The following is a 9,672-nucleotide window of genomic DNA, read 5'->3' on the forward strand; positions in this document are numbered from 1 at the left end:
TCTATGACAAGAGCTATTCTATGCATGTCACTGATAAGGAATGCATGATTCTCAAGCCAGGCTTCGTCATCCCAGAAGAGTGGATTCTCGTAAAATCTAAAAGGGATGGGAATGCCTATATCACTGATATGAGTAGCAATCTTCCAGAGCAAGTTACGTGCCTTTTCTCCAAGATCTCCGAACAAACTGCAATGTTGTGGCACAAAAGACTAGGTCATGCTAATATCAAGAATTTGAATTGTCTTGCAAAAAATGAGATCGTCCATGGATTGCCTGTCAACGACTTCATCACGTTTGTAAAATGTGTGTCATGTGCCCAAGGAAAGCATCATAGAAAACTACACCTGCGAAAACAGGTTAACTCAATTAGCCATGTGCTTCAATTGCTACATATGGATTTGTTTGGTCCAATAAACGTTCTCAGCATCAACAGAAGCTCCTATTGTCTGGTTGTGATTGACGATTTTTCTCGATTTATGTGGGTTTTCTTCTTATCCAACAAAACGGGAGTTGCTGACTTGATTAAGAAATTCATAGTATTAATTGAGAATCAAACTAACAATCGAGTGAAGGCGCTTCGTACTGATAACGGAACAGAGTTCAAGAATTCTGTACTCGACCATTTTTGCGCAGAAAAGGGGATAGTACGTCAACATAGCTCTGCTCACACGCCTCAACAAAACGGTGTTGCTGAAAGGAGAAATAGAGCATTGAAAGACGCCGCAAGGACAATGCTTTGTGATTCCAAACTAACTATTTTCTTTTGGGCCGAGGCGATTAACACTGCTTGCTACGTGCAAAATCGTGTTCTAATCAACAAAGCACATATGAAGACACCGTACGAGATTCTCTATGGACACAAGCCTTCTGTCAGCCATTTTCGTGTATTTGGCTGCCCTTGCACCCTTCTTCACTTGGAATGAAACCCTAAATTCAATGCCAAAGCCGATGATTGTTACTTTGTAGGGTATGTTGTGCGCACCGCGTATAGGGTTTACAACAAAAGGACTAAGCAGATAGTAGAATCCTATGACGTGCGCTGGTTGGAGGAGAATGAAACAGACGCTAGAGTGGGTCCCGAATGGTTAATTGATTACACATCGCTTTTCAAATCTTTGAATGTGTCTTCAGATTGTTCAAGTGGATCCTCTTCTAGTTCAAAGATTGTTTTTGAAGACGAAGATGAAGAAGTTGTCTACAGACCTCCAACGGTTGAGGGGGAGTCCTCTGCTCCATCTGAGGGGGCGTCCTCTGCTCCACCTGAGGGGGAGTCATCTGATCAACCAAATAGTACAGAGTCTAAGGTTCCAAATGAAACTCCTCATGCTGATGCTACACCTCTTACACCTGTTGAGAGAGAGTTCATGTCTAGAGATGCTTCCGCTGTCAATCCAACTTTTATGGAACTACTCTTTCCTGAAGAAATTGCTAATGAGTTTGTAGCAGATTCATCTAATGTGAATCAATCAGTAGATGATGGAGGTTTCAACATACACACTCTTCCTGTTTCACTCAATGATATCAGCCAAGACATACCTTCAAGAACTCAACGCGCTCATCCGATCGATAACGTCATTGGTCAGCTGGGTGATGGAGTTAAAACCAGAAGTCAGAGTGGAGATGTTAATGCATGTCTCTACTCTTGCTTTATATCTCAAATAGAGTCCAAGAACGTTGAAATGGCTTTGAATGAGCCCAGCTGGGTAGATGCAATGCATGAAGAGCTAAATCAGTTTAAAAAGCTCGGGGTTTGGAAATTGGTTGAATTACCAAAGGACAAAAGGTCTCTTGACATGCTTTGGGTCTATCGTAATAAGCAGGATGATTCTGGTGTAATAACGCGCAGTAAAACAAGGTTGGTGGTTCGTGGGTTTCGACAAGTTGAGGGTCTTGACTATATTGAGGTGTATGCTCCCATGGCCCGTTTGGAGGCTATTTGTATCTTTCTCGCATACGCTTCCTACATGAAATTCACGGTCTACGAAATGGATGTCAAGACTGCCTTCTTGTATGGAAAAGTGAAGGAAGAAATTTATGTTGATCAACCCCCTGGGTTTGTTAACTCAAAGTTCCCTAATCATGTCTACAAGTTGGAAAAGGCATTGTATGGGTTACATCAAGCTCCTCGAGCATGGTATGCGACTCTAACAAAGCACTTGCTCGAGCATGGATACTCTCGCGACACTATTGATCAAACTTTATTCATCAAGCATGTGGGTAATGATTAGATACTAGTTCAGATCTATGTTGACAACATTATCTTTGGGTCTACTTGTCCAAAGCTTTGCAAAGAGTTTGAATGTGTGATGAAGAAGCGATTCGAGATGAGTTCTCTAGGTGAAATGACCATGTTTTTGGGGCTTCAGGTCAAACAAAATTCAACCGGAATCCTGCTACATCAAGCTAAGTATGTGGAGGATATTCTTGAGAAGTTTGGGTTTGAAGACACAAAGCCTGCATCGACACCAATGGCTGAAAGACCCCTGCTGAATCCAGATATTGATGGCGGATCCGTAGATCAGACTCACTATAGATCGATGATCGGTTCCCTGATGTATCTCACTACAAGCCGTCCCGACATCATGTTTGCAGTGTGTCAATGCGCTCGCTATCAGGCGAATCCTAAACTTTCACATCTTATTGCTGCCAAAAGGAGTTTTCGGTATATCAAAGGCAGCCCAAAATTGGGTCTTTGGTATCCGAAGAATTCTGAATTGATTTATATGCTTTTGCTAACAGTAATTATGGAGGCTGTGAGCTTGACAGGAAATCCACATAAGGAGGGTGTCAATTCCTTGGTGATAGGCTGGTGTCGTGGCAGTGCAAGAAACAGCATACCGTCTCTACCTCATCAACAGAAGTGGAATACGTTGTTGCATCTGCTTGCTGTTCTCAAGTTATCTGGATCCAACATCACCTGTTGGATTACGGTTTGAATTATCAAGAAACCCCAATTCACTGTGATAATGAGGCTGTTATTCAAATCACTAAAAATCTGGTCCAACATTCCAAAACCAAGCACATTGACATCAAAATTCACTTTATCATAGATTGTTATGAGCGTTCGCTCATCCGGCTAAAACAGGTTCCCACTGCCAATAATGCGGCAGATCTGTTCACTAAGCCTTTTAACAAAAGCTCGATTCGATGTGCTTGTGGGATTTTTGAAAATGATTCGTTTTGAGGATTAACTTTTGTTATTAATTAGGTTAGTTTAAATTTGAGCATTTTAGAAATTTCATTCCCTCCCATGCACAAATTTAGGGCGAGATATAGACAAAGCGCAAATGAAGACCCCGTACGAAATTCTCTATGGACACAAGCCTTCTGTTAGCCATTTTCGCATATTTGGCTGTCCTTGCACCCTTCTTCACTTGGATTCCAACCCTAAATTCAACGCCAAAACCGATGATTGTTACTTTGTAGGGTATGTTGTGCGCACCGCCTATAGGGTTTACAACAAGAAGACTAAGCAGATAGTCAAATCCTATAACATGCGCTGGTTGGAGGAGAATGAAATAGACGCTCGAGTGGGTCCCGACTGGTTATTTGATTACACATCACTTTTCAAATCTCTCAATGTGTCTTCAGATGGTTCAAGTGGATCCTCTTCTGGTTCGAAGATTGTGTATGAAGACGAAGATGAAGAAGTTGTCTACAGACCTCCAACGGTTAAGGGGGAGTCCTCTGGTCCATGTGAGGGGGAGTCATCTAATCAACCATCTAGTCCAGAGTCTAAAGTTCAAGATGGAACTCCTGATGCTGATGCTACACCTCTTACACCTATTGAGAGAGAGTTCATGTCTAGAGATGCTTCCGCTGTCAATCCAACTTTTATGGAACTACTCTTTCGTGAAGAAATCGCTAAGGAGTTTGTAGTAGATCAATCTAATGTGAATCAATCAGTAAATGAGGGAGGTTTCAGTATTCACACTTTTCCTGTTTCTATCAATGATATCAGCCAAGACATACCCTCAAGAATTCAATGCGATCATCCGATCGATAACGTCATTGGACAGCTGGGAGATGGAGTTAAAACCAGAAGTCAGAGTGGAGACGTTAATGCATGTCTCTACTCTTTCTTTTTATATCTCAAATAGAGCCAAAGAATGTAGAAATGGCTTTGAATGATCCCAGCTGAGTGGATGCAATGCATGAGGAGCTTAATCAGTTTGAAAAGCTCGGGGTTTGGAAATTGGTTGACTTACCAAAGGGAAAAAGGGCTCTTGACACACGTTGGGTCTATCGTAATAAGCAGGATGATTCGGGTGTAATCGTGCGAAATAAAGCAAGGCTGGTGGTTCGCGAGTTTCGACAAATAGAGGGTCTTGACTATACTGAGGTATTTTCTCCCGTGGCTCGGTTGGAGGCTATTCGCATCTTTCTCGCATATGCTTCCTACATGAATTTCACGATCTACCAAATGGATGCCAAGACTGTCTTCTTGTATGGCAAGGTGAAGGAAGAAATTTATGTTGATCAACCCCCCTGGGTTTGTTGACTCAAAGTTCCCTAATCGTGTCTACAAGTTGGACAAATCTTTGTATGAGTAACATCAAGCTATGCGACTCTAACGAAGCATTTGCTCGAGCATGGATACTCTCGTGGCACCATTGATCAAACTTTGTTTATCAAGCATGTGGGTAATGATCAGATACTAATTCAGATCTATGTTGACGACATTATTTTCGGGTCAACCTGTCCACAGCTTTGCAAGGAATTCGAAGGTGTAATGAAGAAACGGTTCGAAATGAGTTCGTTGGGAGAAATGACCATGTTTCTGGGGCTTCAGGTCAAACAATCTTCTACCGGAATCCTAATTCACCAAGCAAAGTATGTTGATGATATGCTGGAGAAGTTCGGGTTCCGAGACGCGAAACCTGCTCTTACACCCATGGCGGAGAGACCTTTACTGGCTCATGATCTTGAAGGCGAATCCGTAGATCAGACGTATTATCAATCAATGATCGGATCGCTCATGTATCTGACTGCTAGTCGCCCAGATATAATGTTTGCGATCTGTCAATGCGCACGCTTCCAGGCCAATCCTAAACTTTCTCATCTTCTTGCTGTTAAACGGATTTTTCGGTATCTCAAAGGTTGCCCAAAACTAGGCCTTTGGTATCCGAAAAATCCTAAATTTGATCTTTATGCTTTTGCAGATAGCAACTATGGCGGGTGTGAGCTTGATAGAAAATCGACTTCAGGAGGATGCCAATTTCTTGGAGATAGATTGGTCTCATGGCAATGCAAGAAGCAGCATACGGTCTCAACCTCAACAACAAAAGTGGAATACGTCGCTGCGTTTGCCTGTTGCTCTCAAGTCATATGGATCCAACATCAGCTGTTGGACTGCGATTTGAATTTTGTAGAAACCCCAATTCATTGTGATAATGAGGCTGCTATACAAATTGCTCAAAATCCAGTCCAACATTCCAAAACCAAGCACATTAACATCAAAATTCATTTTATCAGAGATTGTTATGAGCGCTCGCTCATTAGGCTAGAACATGTTCACACTGACAATAATGTGGTGGACCTGTTCACAAAGCTAGATTCGATGTGCTTGTGGGATTTTTAAAAATGATTCGTTTTGAGGATTAAACTTTTTGGTTAGCCTTAGGTTAAATTTGTGCATTTTAGTCATTTCATTCTCTCCCATGCACAAATTTAGGGGGAGAAATAACCAAAAACATTAAAAAATCCAAAAACATTAAAAATTTCAAAAATCCAAGAACATTTTTTTCCGTTTTATTTTTTTCAGAAAAACATTCAAAAATCCAAAAACATAAAAAATTCAGAAAAATCAAAAATATTGTCGCTAATAATCTGCTTGTGATTATTGTATTGGGAAATGATATGATCATGTGATAACAAGCAACTTGAGTCTGCGTAACGTACCCAAAGTTGAAGGGTCTGCGTCGGTAGGCATGAAAGATTCTAAATGGACTTGACTAGGCAAAGTTGAACTTAAGAAATTCTTAGTCTTGACAAATCTTGACCTAGTTAGATCCATTCAGCCTGATAATATGATGCTCAGATAGGTTGAGCAGGGAGATATATATGGGAATCCACTCGTCACATTAAATGAACCCGTACTTGGAACTGTGGATTAACTTTTCCTCAATGTGCGGATTCTGTCCTTAATTCCGGTATTGATGGGGCGACTGGTAAATTCCGATGAATTAGGTCTGTAGAAAATTATTTTCTTTCTTTCTATCTGTCAGTCATATGTTGCACCCTTTGCGTGATTGGAAGAGATCCGACCTGGACTGCAACATATGCAAATATATTTCTTTGCATATTAAATCTATTAAATTCTTCTTATCTGTTAGCCATATGCTGTCTCCTTTGCGTGACTAACAATCTGACCTGGTACACAACATATTTTCATCCTTCTACTTCTCAGTCCCTCTAAAACTATAAGTGATAATAATCTGAATCTATCTTCTCTCCCAATGATTGTCTGCTCACCCGATGTAAGGAGTACTCTGGAAGTTCTTGATTACTGGGGCATATCAGGAAGCGGGAAACATATTCCAGTACAATTAAAATTGAACACTCAAAGATTGTCTATAAATCTCGTTGCTCAATTTAAGCGGACAACAATATCCCTGGTCGTCGTCAGCTGAATGGTCCTTAAGATATAGTATCTAGGAACTTAAGTTCACCTTGTCTTGTAACAATTAGTATGTCCTAAATTTGTCACAATTTTTCATGTTTAAGTGGACCACAATACCGGCGATCGACCAGACAAAGATGTGAAGATTAAAGGTACCGATAAGTGGATTAAGGTTGTCTAACAACTTTGATCCCAGTGTCACAAGATTTTGTCAGTAGTGTTGAAATAAATTTTGTCTATTCAAAATTTAAATTTTCCTTTATTTTTATTTTTATTTTTATTTTATTTTATTTTTATAATTGTCAAAAATTTATTTTTTTAAATCCTTTAATTCAAAAATTTTCGAAATTAGTTTATTTTAATTTTAATTTTAATTTTATTTTAAAAATCCTCAAAAAGTTTTAATCTTAAAAATTTTATCGGGATAAAAGATTGGGTTTTACACTGTGTGGGAGACTAGTAATTTCAAAGGGAGTATAAAAGGAAGAGTTTACTTCCGTAAACCCTTTTCAACTTCCTCCTCTCCTCTTTGCTGCCGCAAACAGCCTTTCTCTCTCTACTCTCTCTCATCAAAAAATTTCTTGAATCTTTCCGAAATCGGCCTAGTAAATCTCAAAGGTATGACAAAACCGACCAAGAATCTGTTGTCTATTCGCCATTCCAACCAAAATCGAAGGAGTAATCGGAGTTTAAAGAACTATCGGCGTTTACTGTTCATGAGGAGTTTACGGTTTAAGAACATTGAAGAACCGTAAACTCCATCTGGTCTTACGACCGTAAACTCAGGTTTTGGTCTTACGATCGTAAACTCAGTTTACGGTCAGTTGACCAACTTTGACCGTGAACTCAATTGTTTGACTATTTTGACCGTAAACTCTAATCATTTGTAGTCAAACTAATTTTTAAAGGCCAAAATTATATTGTTTGATTAAGAAAACTAAATGATTTAAATTGTTAATATTCTGTGTTTTCTTACATGACTTGTTTAGTGCAGAAAAATGGTGAATCTTAAGTTTGCAGACATGCACAACTTGGCGATCGTGTTGGATGATCCTCCGGCCGCTCATGCAGAATTCAAGTCAATGATCTACAGGCTGAGAGAGTGATGCTTATCTTGTGCTATCATAGTAAATCCCATCATCTATCAGAATATCATCCGGGAGTTTTGGCAGACAGCTAAAATGGACAATGTCAATGGAGAAATTACAATTGAAGCCGTAGTCAAAGGTTGCAAGATCAAGATTACAGAGCAGTACATTAGAGATACTTTGTTGGTCAACGATGAATCCAATTTCCCTACTGAAATTGGAATTGATGATGTACAACGGATTCTTCAGAGGATGGGATATGAGGGTGTCTACCCTCCCACGGTGAAGAAGCTCCTGCCTCCTAACTGGCGATTCTTGGCACACGTGTTCGTGAGCTGCATTTCTGGCAGGAGATCAGGAGCCGATGAGATCTCCCTCAGGAACACAGGGGCAATTGTCTCCTTGGCTGCTGGCATAAAGTTTAACTTCTCCAAGTTCATTCTCGATGAATTCCTGGTGAACATCAACGCCATGACCCGGGGAACCAGAGATGTATTCTTGCTTTATCCAAGTTTCATTCAAGTATTCATTGACGACCAGTTTCCAGAAATGATCAAGGATGGTGACAAGTTGGATATAAAATCCTTGGGCCCTCACACAGTTGGTCTTATCAAGCAAAATAGAAAGGGCAAGGTTGTCTTTCAAGGTTTACATCCCCTGGTGAAGTTTGGGAATTTTGCTGAGATTAACAAGTCCTCCGAGTCCCATGGAACGTCCGAAAAGACTTTGTCCGAGCCGACTTTCTCTGAAAGAGTTATTTTTGAATATGTCATCACAATATCATATCAGGATGACGAGGAAGCTCAAGCTACAATTGCTCAAGTCGTCGAGGAACACGAGCTGCAATCTATACATGTTCAAAGGGATTATAATGAGGGATCGGGGAACGAGAAAGAACTGTACGAGGATGTCGACCTCACAGGATTCGATAACGATGATATTCCATTGCACTTCGGCAGTAATGATGATTTTATGACTGGAGAAAACCTTGACAACTTGCTTGACGATGTCGATGAAGTTTCTCATACGACAACAGAGACAAGGGAAAAAGAAGACGTTTTCGTAGCTGCACCTCCTATTTCCAATCCAACGGCGGAAATAGCAACTCCTATGGTGACGGTGTCAGGGATTCCTCCCCTTGATGACGTTTTACCTACATCTACGCCAATGGAAAGTGATCACACCACCACAAGACTCTCATTCACCAATAGACTCGTTCTGAGATTGACAACTCAGAGTGCTACGACTCAAAATGTTACAGCTCCACCAACAATCACACCTGTTATTGTTTAAACTGAACCTTTCAGTGAAGGCCCTAGTACCGTATTTGAAGCCGGTGGCTCTTCATTCCAAACAAATCTCTCTCCTCCCAGGCCAGATAACGATGAAGCCTCGGTTAGGCTTGCCAGGATCTTGGCAAAGGAACAATTTTCTACGCCGCCCTCTCGCAGCAAAGGAATTTTATCGGGGGTGACGGTTCAAAAGAAGAATCTCCTTCACTTCGTGGACTCCAGAATCAGGTTGACGTTCTAAGTCAGAAGAATATTGATCTTGATCAAAGGAATATTGAGTTAGTCATCAAGGTCGCTAACCTTCAAACTGAAAACACAGAGCTCAGTATTCAAGTGGCCGAGCTTAGCAAAGACAATGCTCTGAAGACGAAGCAAATTGCTGATCTTCAGACACAATTTGGCCTCTTAACCGCCAACTTCCTCGATTTGAAGAAGAAACTAGAAGATAAATTTGGTGATGAATTCAAGTCACCTATTGACGAATCACAGATCAATTCTCTCATTCAAGACGCTCCCGTTGTTTCTCAACCAATCAGATCCACCATCATCGTGGATCGTTTTGAAAAAGATCTGGAACAAGCTTCAAGGGGTGCAACATCAAAAGGTGCTAAAAAGAAGAAGGTTGCTGACAAATTGACTGACAAAGGCAAATAGTTATTCAAGAGAAGTG

The sequence above is a fragment of the Lactuca sativa genome, chromosome 8 (genome assembly GCF_002870075.4).
Source record: "Lactuca sativa cultivar Salinas chromosome 8, Lsat_Salinas_v11, whole genome shotgun sequence".
Classification (NCBI taxonomy): Eukaryota; Viridiplantae; Streptophyta; class Magnoliopsida; order Asterales; family Asteraceae; genus Lactuca; species Lactuca sativa.